The sequence below is a fragment of the Sorex araneus genome, chromosome X (assembly GCF_027595985.1).
Source record: "Sorex araneus isolate mSorAra2 chromosome X, mSorAra2.pri, whole genome shotgun sequence".
Taxonomy (NCBI): Eukaryota; Metazoa; Chordata; class Mammalia; order Eulipotyphla; family Soricidae; genus Sorex; species Sorex araneus.
In genome coordinates, this window is record NC_073313.1 from 104,137,220 (window position 1) to 104,150,053 (window position 12,834).

The 12,834-nt window shown below is 37.4% G+C and overlaps 1 protein-coding gene and 1 non-coding gene across 3 annotated transcripts in view; one reads left to right on the plus strand and one right to left on the minus strand.

The window, feature by feature from the left end:
* The window catches only part of NUP62CL (nucleoporin 62 C-terminal like), a 105,414-nt gene that overhangs the window by 91,362 nt on the left and 1,218 nt on the right, over positions 1-12,834 (minus strand). The window contains exon 2 of one of the 2 annotated variants that reach the window (XM_055122474.1): positions 5,379-5,539. The exons of the other annotated variant lie outside the window; for it this stretch is intronic. The gene's annotated coding sequence lies outside the window, so the exon portion shown is untranslated. The remainder of the gene's footprint in view (positions 1-5,378; positions 5,540-12,834) is intronic. 2 annotated transcript variants of the gene reach the window in all.
* LOC129400468 (U6 spliceosomal RNA) lies at positions 9,382-9,487 on the plus strand. Its single transcript, XR_008627707.1, has one exon. It is a non-coding gene; the product is annotated as a U6 spliceosomal RNA (small nuclear RNA).

The window sequence follows — 12,834 nt, forward strand, 5'->3', positions numbered from 1 at the left end:
GACTGGGACAGGGCTGGGGGGGTAGGAGAGGGAATCTGGTAATACTGAAGGGAAATTGACAATGGTGGCAGGAGTGATGATGGGACATTGTATGTCAAAAACTCAACTATGAATAACCTTGTAATCCACAGTGCTTAAATAAATTTTAGAGAAAAAAGTCAAAAAGTCAAAAGAGGCAAACCCCTCCTCACAACCACACCTACATACAATACTTTATATTCATATTAAGTACATGTGGATAACAAAATCTGATCACCATCAGAGAAAAATAATAGATTTGCTTTAAAACAGGTATAATAATCAGAGCAATGGCAGGCTTATTAGCAACAATAAATGTTGGAAGATGATGGAATATATTTAAAGTGTTAAGGGGAAATCACTGCACAGTTATAATTCTCTCAGTCATTATGTATAAAATGGGATGTTACTAAAGACCAGTTTTACACAATAGCTCTGAAAGGCAATTCTAAGAAATCAGTTTAAAAAATACTTTATCAAATTTAAGAGCCCTATTATTTTATGTACCAGAAAGAAAAATCCACCAACCTGTCATAATTCCTTATCACGTTTATATTTTTGAAAGAACTCTTTTCAAAGTAGACATAGATTTTAATCAAACATGTTTACATTTAAAGTATAATTCAGAATCCAATTTTCAGCTCAAACTATCTGTCATCTCCTGTGCCACCAGGGACACTGATGATGCAGCCTTTATTAAAAGAGCTCTTAATCATGAACTAAATAAATAAATAAATTGATAGATAAATAAAAGAGCTCTTAAGAGAACTAAATGCCATATTTTCTGCTACTAAGCCAGCTTTAAAAATATTTAAACTATGGAGCCAGAGCGATAGTACAGCGGGTAAGGCACTTGCCTTGCACGCAGCTGACTGTGGTTCAATTCCTAGTATCCCATATGGTCCCCGAGCCTGCCAGGAGTGATCCCTAAGTGCAGAGCCAGGAGTATCCCTGGAGCACAGCCCGGTATTCCCCTCCACAAAAAATACACACAAAAATAAAATATGTAAACCAGCATTTTTTATCCACCCACTTCAGTCTATCAATAACAAAATCTGATTTAAATTTCTCTTCTTTCCCAACAACTGCTGACTTCTAGGAGTTGAACATAATCCCACTTAAACTTTTACATTCCCCTAAGAATTTTTAACAAGCCTCCATTACACAAGTTTGATCCTAGATATTCTGATATCACATGTACATGCATGAACAATTACCACATCAAAACTGCCACCTGGCCACAAGAGGATCACAAGACACCATCAACAGTTAAGACTCATTCTAGTTTCAAAGATGCAATGAAATACAGTATTTTGAGTAATGTTAATGTCCTAATATAAGTGAACACCTTCTTAAGAATAATTGTGAAAGATGTTTATTTTTAAGTCATTGAAAACATCTTAAAGCTATTAAAATGTGAATTGTAAAGGGGCTGGGGTGCTAGTACAGAGGGTAGGGGCTTGCCTTGCATGCAGCCAGCCAGGGTTCAATCCCCAACTTTGGCATTTCATATGGTCCCGTGAGATCTGCCAGTAGTTATTCCTGAGCACCGAACCAGGAGTAAGCCCTGAGCAGCAGTGGGTGTGACTCCCCCAAAAATGTGAATTCCAAAATGGTAATTTAAAGTGTAGTTAACAGGGGCTGGAGTGATGGCACAGTGGGTAGGGTGTTTGCCTTGCACGCGGCCGACCCAAGTTCGATTTCCAGCATCCCATATGGTCCCCAGAGCACCGCCAGGGGTAATTCCTGAGTGCAGAGCCAGGAGTAACGCCTGTGCATCGCTGGGTGTGACCCAAAAAGCAAAGAAAAAAGTGTAGTTAACAATACTGAAAGGCACAGTACAAAGAGAAGTATTCTGAGAAAAATAAGAGTACTGACTGTAATTAGTTTTATACTCCTATATAAAGTTCATAAAAACTATATATTCCTATCTATAGTTCAAGTAGTCTCCTGAAACTTTAAGTGTTCTGTTATTATAAAATATTACACAATAATTTATTTCACTATAAGTAAAGATTACATATTCATGGCATAATTTATGATCCCACTGTAAATGCTGATAGAAAAACTTACCATTGAGCCACAATTATGATATACTACTTAGAAATCAACAAATATTTTCAGGTTTAGGGACTGTTATCAATGTCATATCACTAAACAATGAAATTTTCCAATAGTCATCTAAAGATGGAATTCTTTTCTGTCTTGTGCCCTTGCATTTATTCTATATTCCTTTGGAAGCAATTTAAGAATCTCTTTACCCTGGTTCAATCTCTGGCATCACTGTGCGTCTGGATGGTAGTTGGTATAGCTCTAGAGGTCCTTAAGCACTGCCATACATGGCCTGTCGCCCTTGTGGGCTGCTGTCTTAGCAGCTCCGCACTGACCTGTAGGCCAACCCGGCAAAAATCACCAGGAGGGTGCTAGAGCAATATTCAGTGGGTAGGGGCTTCGCTTTTCACACAGTCCACTCAGGTTTGTTCCCTGGCACCCTAAATGTGGTGCAGAGACAGGAATAAGCCCTGAGAATTGCTGTGTGCTCCCCCACATTAAAAAGAATCATCAGGAGTAGCCTCCAGGTCTCCTGACCACCTCTTGGAAGGCATCCTCCACTCACCTGCATGCTGGAAATACTACCACTACTATACTACTACTACTACTACTACTACTACTACTACTACTACTACTACTACTACTACTAATAATAATAATAATAATAATAATAATAATAATATTCCTGTTAAATAGCATGTACCTCCAAATTTCCAGCCTAGAAATTTGAGAAATAATACAGAAATTCCACTTTTGAACAAGAAAATGCACATTTTCACTAAAGAATTTGGAGTTTTTGTTTTTTGGAGGAAGAGTGTTGAGCCACACCAAGTGGTGCTCAGGGCTGACTCCTAGCTCTGTGCTCAGCGATCACTCCTGGCAGGTTCAGAGGACCCCATATAGGGTGCCTGGCTTGAACCTAGATCATCTACATGCAAGGCCAGCACCTTACCCACTTTACTATCTTTCTGGCCCCTGACACTAACAATTAAGAACCAAAGATTTCCCCCCTTCCATCTCATTTAGATCTTCAATCTGTAATGTTCTCATACTGTCTCATTTAAAAAATTTCTAATTTAGCTCCAGTTTTAAATTTTAATTCTATTTTGCTTAAATGGTTTCTGATAAGGTGTTTAAAATGTCTTCCATTATTGGGTTGTCAATTTCTCCTTGTAATCCAATTCTTTTTGTTTTATATATTTCAATACTATGCTGTTAAATGTACATCAGTATTATACTTTAGTCTCTTGGTAAAGGTCTTCCTTTCATTAGCGTGAAATGTCTGTTTATTACTGAATATCCTTAAATCATATTTTGTCTGAAACTAATGTTGCCCGACCATTTTACTTTTGGTTGCTGTTTGCCTAGTTTATCTTTTCCCCTCTATTTTGAACTTTTGTGAGTTATTTTAGATGTGCTATTTATAAATAGCTAAAAATTTATTCAAAGAATATCTGAATGAGTTTAAGTATAATACATACAATTGGAATTATGTGCTATAATTGGATTTCTGGATAATAGATACAATTGTACTTATTTATTCCATATTATTTTGTATTGTAAGCATCTTTTATCTTTTTGCATATTTGGATTGATAAAGGCGAAATAGCACAGCAGTAGGGCGTTTGCCTTTCACGCGGCCGACCCGTGTTCGATTCCTCTGCCCCTCTCAGAGAGCCCGGCAAGCTACGGAGAGTATCCCGCCCACATGGCAGAGCCCGGCAAGCTACCCGTGACGTATTGGATATGCCAAAAACAGTAACAATAAGTCTCACAATGAGAGACGTTACTGGTGCCCGCTAGAACAAATCGATGAGCAATGGGATGACAGTGACAGTGACAGGATTGATAAACTCTTTATCCTTCTTAATTTTATCATATCATACACGGAAATTACATATTCTAATCACTGTTGACCCATGAATAACCAAAGTTTTTTGGTTTTTTTTTTTTTTGCTTTTTGGGTCACATCCAGAGAGGCTCAGGGGTTACTCCTGGCTCTGCACTCAGGAATTACTCCTGGCGGTGCTTGTGGGACCATATAGGATGCCTGGGATGGAACGCAGGTCAGCCACATGCAAGGCAAATACCCTACCCACTGTACTATCACTCCAGCCCCAAGAACCAAAGTTTTAACTGTGTTGGTTCACTACTATATGAAATTTGTAAGCACATGACAGTATTTATGGAATGAATAAAGTTCAAAATATAGTTTCCCTTCCTCATGATTTTCTTAATATTTTATTTTTCCAAGCAAATCATAACACCATATATAGTGATTATATTATACAAAAAATGTGTTATTCAACTAAGCAAGACTTCTAGACATCAGCTTAGAAGTTCTGGAGAGTTGAATTTTATAAACAAATATGCAAGTTGTATAGAGAATCAGTACCCCTAATACCTGCGTTTTTCAAGGCTCAAATTTACCATCATTTTAAGAACTGAATTATTTTTCACATACATATTATATTCATTTTTTTCTAAAAAACTTGGAAATATTCCCAATTATTTTTTCATAAATTGTACCATAACACTCTTTAACTTCCATATATACATATATAATTGTTTCAATATAACATGGAAATCATGTGCTCATTATAGATAGTTATGTGTGGGAGTATCTTTCTATCATTGCTCAGTGTAAGATAACATTGGTTTGCCCTTTCTCCCTGGCTGCAGGGAGCTTGGGTTTGTTGATCGCCCCCTCAACCTGTCAATTACCTTTGCCTCCTGATCGGACTCTGTTGACTTGTAAATATTGTTTTTCTCTTCTCCTTACTGTCCTTTGCATGGTTAGTTATTTAAGAGCAATTACTTTTTGTATGGGCACAGAAAGACAGTTAAAAAGACAAGCCTGTAACTTGGGAGTTAATTGACTCCAGATAATATTACCTCTTGGACATCTGTTATTTCGATTTAAGCCTCAGTTGCCCTTACTTCCTAGATCTCCCAAAGCAGGGTCCCAACGAGGGACTGGATGGACCCAGGGCAAGCAGTGAGCTATTTTGGCATCAAAATGGGCCTGGCCAAAGTGCCATAATGCTTAACTATAAGTTAAGAACATGATCATGGACAAATTCTGTCATGATCCAAAAAGTAATAACTAGCTTTGGATCCTGCTAGGGTTAGGGATGATTAATCCGGCCTGAGCACTGTAATCTGAGTCTGTGGCGAGATATCCCCAGGAGAGTCGTCCTACAAGCCTATTTGTGTATGTATTACTGTGTACGTACAGAATGGCAAATATTAAAAAGTAGAATTTAGATGTTCGTTAATTTACGGGTCTAAGGAGAGAAGAAACACACCTTAAATGCTGTTTTGCCCTTGTGGGCTGCAAGTAGTCAGAAAGGCTTGAAAAACATTTTGATTGCGCTTCCCATGGGGAGGCTTGGTTTGGGAGGCGTGGTAAAAGTGGTGGCTTCAGAGAGTTGGAAACGGCGAGAGTTCAAATGAGGCAGAGTGGGAGCTGCGGGCAAAGTGAGAGAAAGAGTTAGTGAGTGAAAGTTGGACAGAGCATTGTGGAGCGAGTTGGAGAGAGGGTCGGAGAGAGCTGGGAGAGAGTTGGAGAGAGTTGGGGACGAGTTGGGGAGAGTGGAAAGATTTGTGGAGAGAGTTTGGGAAGATGAGAGATGAGAGACGGAATAAACGGCAACTGATCACCAACCAGCTTAGCCCTCGCTACTCCTCAGGCCATCCCAGGTGGGGAAGCGGTTCGAGAGCACCGAACGCTGGCTGTGAGAGGGAGCCACTCGGAGAGCCCTCGAACATCCGTTAATGTGTGAGCACTCCTAGTGTCACCCGGGCAAAAGGAGTTTACACAGTTCAGTTCTTCTATGCAACAACTATTTCTTTAGGTGATATCTCCTTACCCACACTCACTCCTGAGTAAAGGAGTTTAAAGTTAACAAAATACAGGTTTTTATCTTAAGCTGTGCTTACAGTTAGTTCTATCTTGGGTGCCTTAACGCAAACACTCAGGTTCAAAGAAACACTAAATGGTAAAGGATTGTAGCAGAAAACGCAGTGGGTTCAAAGAAATCAGGGATCACTGAAAGTGCTCCTGGAAATGGGCAGATATTCTCTCTCTGGAAATCCACTCTAAATGGGGCTTTTGAGCTAAACAATTGGGCAAGAGGAAAACAATTCAATAGTGCTGCAGTCTATCAGATTGTGCTAGTAACGTAAGTGCACTGGACCCTCAATTTAAAGCAAAAATTCTGACAGTTTCACTGAGTAACCAAAACATAAAATAAAGCTTCAAAAGGGTCCTCCATGTATATTACCTTATCTAATTTAAATGAATGTAAAGTGTTATATGAAAGCTTTGCTAAATATAAATCTGAGGCTCTCCTCTCTGTCAGAGAAGGATCAACAAATCAGGATTATTTATGGAGCACTTTCTTCGCTGGCCTAGGGAGTGAACATAAATTATATTTTAAATTACAATTTAAAAATTACTATGCATATCTAATTTATTAGATGCAAATTATCTTACCTGTACAGTTCATATCATCATTTGTTGATCCTATACTTTGGTAGTAAGAAATCTGACTTAGGATCAATAAATGATGTTAGGTCATATCAGATGTACTGTTTTGTCACTTAAACTCTTTAATCTCCTATATAATATAAAATTTTAATCTCCTTTTAAAATATTTTATTTTATTTTATTACACTTCAAATCCTTTAGCTTACTTAGTTATCTGCAAGAAATAAAATAGTATGGGGAATTTGTTATTGTTTTCAAAAATGCATTTTGATTTCCAATCTATAATTAAAAAATGTGAGGCTCTGAGACACTAATTGCCTTTTCCAAGGCCACCCAACTATTAAGGAAAGGAAGTGGATAGAATATTTCAATTTTAATATTAGCCAATCATTTAGTAATATAAATTCACTGCATCTTCAAAAGCAAAAATAAGATCAGTTCATGACTGTAGCACTGTAACACTGTTATCCTGTTCATAGATTTGCTCGAGCCGGCACCAGTAACGTTTCCATTATGAGACTTCTTATTACTGTTGTACTCCATAGGTAGCTTGACAGGCTCTGCCGTGCGGGCGGGATACTCTCGGTAGCTTGCCGGGCTCTCCGAGAGGGACGAAGGAATCAAACCCGGGTTGGCCGAGTACAAGGCAAATTCCCTACCTGCTGTGCTATCACTCCAGCCCAATCTTAAACCTATTATAAATAATTTCTACAAAGAAGAGTGGCTTCTCTCACACAAAGTCTAAATAATTGGGGAGGGATTAATGCTATATTCTTTTACAACACTTGAAGATATTAATGTCCAGAGATGACTAGCATAGACATTCAGCAATGGAGCAATTTTTTAAATTTTCCCACCATCTTGGAAGCAAATCATTCTTCCTAAATCACCTAATTACTCAATAAGCATAAAGCTTTATGGATTCACTCCATCTTCTCAATTACTACAAAAAAATCACCATTACCAAAATTCTAGACTGATTCTCTCTAGCTCTAGGTACCAGGAATCTTTGATTCTGAGTCCATGCAGTCCGTGCTGTGGGGGAAAGTAGTCTGGGACTGGCTTACCTGACTTTACATAAAACTGTTGATCAAGTTACACAAAAACAAAAAAACCTGGTCTGAAAATTCAAGCAATGTGATTAGTCGAGTTACAAAATTACTCCTAGAAATAGCTTATGATAATATAGTTCTACAATTTATCAATAATTATCACAAAGTGTAGGCAAAGAAGTAAAGTAAAGGTATGAATACACTGAAGAAACCCCTTGTTCCACCAAGAAAGTCTTCCAGAAAGTCTAGTAAAGAGAAAAAGCCTCAAAGAATGGTAGGTTTATTTGCCATAGTTATGGATGCCAACTCTCTCTATATAAACTGAATTACTAATATTTTTTCTAAATGTTTAAGTTCTCAGAATATATATGCATATATATTCACATGCACACACCCAATATATATATGTGTGTGTATATACACATACACACCCGCATATATATGTGTGTATATACACATATACACACCCGCATATTATATATATGTGTGTATATGTATATATATTTTGTATATATATATATTTTTTTTTGGGGGGGGGAACAGCTTGGGTGCCTGGTGAAACCAGGTTCCAACGGGGCTCTGGCATGTGAAGTATACACTCCAGCTCTTTGAGCTATCGCCACAGCTCTAACAGTTATTTTAAAGAAAAACAAACTTGTAATGGTGATCCTTTTATTGTATGTTGAAATAAGATATTGGGCTACTGAAGATGGTGCATGAGTTAGAGTTCATATTACACATCCTTAAAGAGGGGTTAGGGGATGCATCACACCCAGAAATGTTGAGGAATACTTGAAACTCAGTCTTCGGTGGGTTTCTCTTGGTAGTCCTTGGTGGGGACCAAGCAGTTCTGGGGATCTAACTGGGTCTCCTGTATGTCTGCAAGCAAAGCCTACTGTTCCTACAGCCCCGTATTAAGCATCTTAAGCAAGGACTGAAGACAGAGCCCCTTGGATTCCAGTCAGGCACCACATTCCTCCTTCACCCCCCCCCCAACAATATAAGCAACACTTGATATGGCCCTGTATGTGGACTTCCTCCTCCATTATCACTGAAGTAGCCAGGGTAATTCCCGGAATTTAAGGGTTCATAAAGCCCTCACAATGAACAGCTGGTGGGTCCATGGAAAGGGGTGACTTCAGGGCCCCAAGTAAGGCTTGGGTGCATCCCCCTAGAAAAGGCTTTTAATTAAAACATGTATATATCATAAGCAGTATAAATTACTGATTGTCTTTCACGTTAAGTGCTTTCCTCCCCCTTCATACTATAGCTTGTCAAGGACATGTGAGAATTTAATTCTACAGGCTAGAAAAAGGTTTTTAAAAATCTGAAAATTAACAATTCCCCAAACATTGAAAATGTGACATGCAAAGACTAAATTGCTATGAAACTGGTTTCATTCTCAGTGAAAGTCTTTTGCAGTTAAAATTGTTAAAGAAAAGAGCAATGATGAAGATATGGGAGGAGAAAGAGTCAAGGAAAATAAAACACTTGAGCGAACTAACCAAAAAAAAAAAAAACAATAACAACAACATTAACAACAAAATGGAGGAATGGCATTCAAAAGCAAAAACACAGTTCAAAGGCAAACTTACTTTAGAAAATGGCTCCTCACCTCCTGAACTTGTAAGTGAAAAAATAAAGACTGGATGATGGGGAGTGAAGACAGGACAGGGACACAGTACATTCTCAGCACTGAGTTCCAAATCCTGCACACCCCAATTCGCACAAACCAGATAGAAACTCTCTATAAAAAGCTGAAATAGGGTGCTTGCTTCAGCAGCACTTATACTAAAATGGGAACATACAGAGAAGATTAGCACGGCCCCCGCACAAGAATGACACGCAGATTTGTGAAGCGTACCATATTTACAAATGTACACTGGGGGAGGAACCAGGTGTTGGAACACTGTACTACTGAAACCTAATAATGAACAGCTTTGTAAGGGTCTATCTCACAGTGATTCAATTTTAAAAAATCATTTTAAAAATGAAACGGGTTGGAAACACAGTGTAGAGGTTAAGGCATTTGTCTTACATGCAACCACACCAGGTTCAATCCCCAGTACCCCATATGGTTCCTGGGTCCCTACCAGGAGTGATGGATCCCTGAGCACAGAGCCAGGAGTTAGTCCTGAGCACCTCCAGGTGTGGCCCAAAACAAAAGCAAAATGAAATACACTAGTGGTATCTGAATTGTGGTAGTCATAAAAACCTCAAACAAGCATACAAGCAACAGCAATCATGAAAGTTCTCCAAAACTATGATTTTGCACAAGGATAAATAAAATTCATACTAGTATGATGTAAAGTCTTGTATTCTCAGGGCTTCACTCCACAAAATGAAAGCAATCAACTATATACCTCTGAGATATGCAACGTTCTTATGTTTGTGATTTTTATTTTGGTAAAATATATAAAATGTGCCACATTTTGCCCTTTTGTTTTGGTGCCCGGCTCAAGCCTAGGGCCTCATACATATGAAGTTTGGACCCCCAACTCCAATTTAACCACTTACAAGTATACTCCAGTGGCATTGAGTAGACTCACATGCTGTTTTGTTATTGGCATGTATTTAAAACTATTCTTTATAATTTTACAAAGAAATTCTGTACCTGTGAACAATAACTTCCAATTTCTTGCCTCACCCAGTCCCCTGGTAATATCTATCAGTCTTTCAATGTTTATAATGTTCTTCGGATAGTAGGTATTTTAAGTTGTTATATAACATTTGATGGCTTTATAATTTTACAAATATTTATATACTTAACCTAAATGTCAAAAGCAATAGGAGAATGGAGATTACAACAAGTGATATATTTATATGATGAAATACTTTACCATAACAAAAATTAACTTATCTACATTAAAATACACGGATGATTTTCAAAAACATGACCAAAAATTTACAGAAAAGTAACAGCATACCATTTATGGAAGTGCTAAAGAATATACAAAAAAATGTCACAAATAATTTATAGACATTTACATTTGAGTATTTTTGTAAACAGACTGGGAAAAGATATATCAACTCCAAGAAAACAATTAACTCCAGAATGGGAAGGAAATAACTGAGAAAGGGTTACAGCAGCAACTGTATCTTTGAGTTGTTTGAAAGACATCTAAATAAAAATGACAAAATAATAATAATTGTTAAATCTTTGACAGATCCATGTATGATGGTGCACAGCAATTTTTGTTATACTTTAAAAATATTTTATAACTTTAAAGAGGGACTGGTTAGTGTTTTAGAAAGAAAGAAAATAAGATAACTCATACTTTGAAAAGGGAGAACTGCTAATATAGTCCAATTATAGTTTCTATTCTCCAAGTCAACTTAATTGGATGCTTCATAAAAAATTTTTAAATTACAAATGAATGTGCACTCGTGTTATCTTTGAAAAAGATACTCAGAAAGAAAGCTAATCAGCATGAGTACTTGAATCTGCTATGATTCATGCATTTTTTTCAAGTAATCATTTTGGAAATGTGTATTCCTGTTAGTTAAAATGCTGCACTCAACCTGATATGTAGGATAGGCAAATCTATACACTCAAAGGAAACAAAAATTTACAGTTTAGGTCCATATTGCTGACCTGTTAGGATTACTCTCAAGTATCATGGAAAACAACAGTTATGTTTTTTCTGTTGGTGATGCAAGGGTCCAAACCAAGGGTCTCACACCTGCACAGCAAGTGATCTAACACTGAGTTACATTTCCAGTCCTCAGTTATATATAATTCATTTTAAATAACCAAGGCTTTAACAGTGCTGTTGAGAGCATGGGAAATCTGGAAATAAATCCTATGTAGTAAGGTTAGTTTGACTGAATAAATTATAGTCATCCCACTTATGAAAATCAGGCTATTAATCACAAAATATAGGAAGTATTTCAACAACATGGAAAAAATTCTAAAACAGTACTAAATAAAAAGATAAAAACGCTGTATCACAAGAATTACAATTACGTAAACATATGGATTAAATAGGAGGGAAACAAAAGTACCACGTATATTTTGGTAGTAGAAATGAGTTTCTCTTCACTAATCTTTAATGCCTATTTAATATATTATCTTGTGTTTTGAAATTATATTATAAAAGTATGTTTATATTTAAGCTATATCTTTCTACACAGCTAAAATTCACAGAAATTTTCTGGTGTATTTTTAAAATATTTTTGAGTCTTTTCAGTACTTGAAACACAAATCAGCACTCATTATAAAACCGAAATTTTGTGTGCCTCTGTTTCTGAAACAGGCAAGTCAATGAAGCTGTCTCTCAACTCTAACTTCTACTTCTAGAGCTGATGAGACTCATCAGGAAAATTCTATACTTTCACAGAGAATTAATTCTTTTGTGTCCTACACACAACCCTGGGCAAGTCACTGAACCTCACTAATCCCTCAACTTCTAAGTGTCCATATTTCTAAAAGCCTCTGTGAAAATGAAATATTTGAAGAGTCCCTCAGATCCTGGACTCATCAGGTAATTTCCTATCTCCCTAGCCCTTGGGAAAACAGTGCTAAGCTTGACCACCTAGTCAAAGGTCAAACTTGTAAGAGGTGATTACATTTCTAAAGATCAATAGCATTCTTTCCCAAGAGGAAAATCGTTCTTTATTGAATATTGTACATTTAGCAATGTAGCGTGCGCTTTATATACTCTGTCAATCACCTTTGGGGTCCCACCATAGAAACAAGTCCTGGAGCAACACGGAGAAAATTTGCATTTGTTTTTTAAAATGTCCTAAGTTATTCTTAAACACACACATAAGTTTGAAAAGCAAATACCTAGTACCACATTTTTAAAAAATTGTGAATGACAAAATCATTCATGGGTTGTGATGTTCGTTTAAAAAAGATATTATGGTAAGTATACATAAATTGCATGTAGTAGGCGTTGTTTCGGCAAAAACTGATTATCAGTTATAGTGTGTTTGCATGCATTGTGTCATAAATATTTTTGGCGAGGTGAAGAACGGCTTCCCTAACAGTGCTGACCCAGGGCCCTTAGAGCAATGTGGCACATTCATTCACATACTTTGAAATATCTCCTAAGCACTTTGCAATATCTCCCAAGCTCTAAAAATCTCTTGGTTGGGAGGAAGTGTCTGCACACCCAGCGTGCTCAGGATCCCTTCTGCCTTTCCCCAGGGGGGGGGGGGGCGCGGCAAGTGGTGGGAGGTGAGGACGGGTACCACGTGCAAGAAAAGCACTTTGCA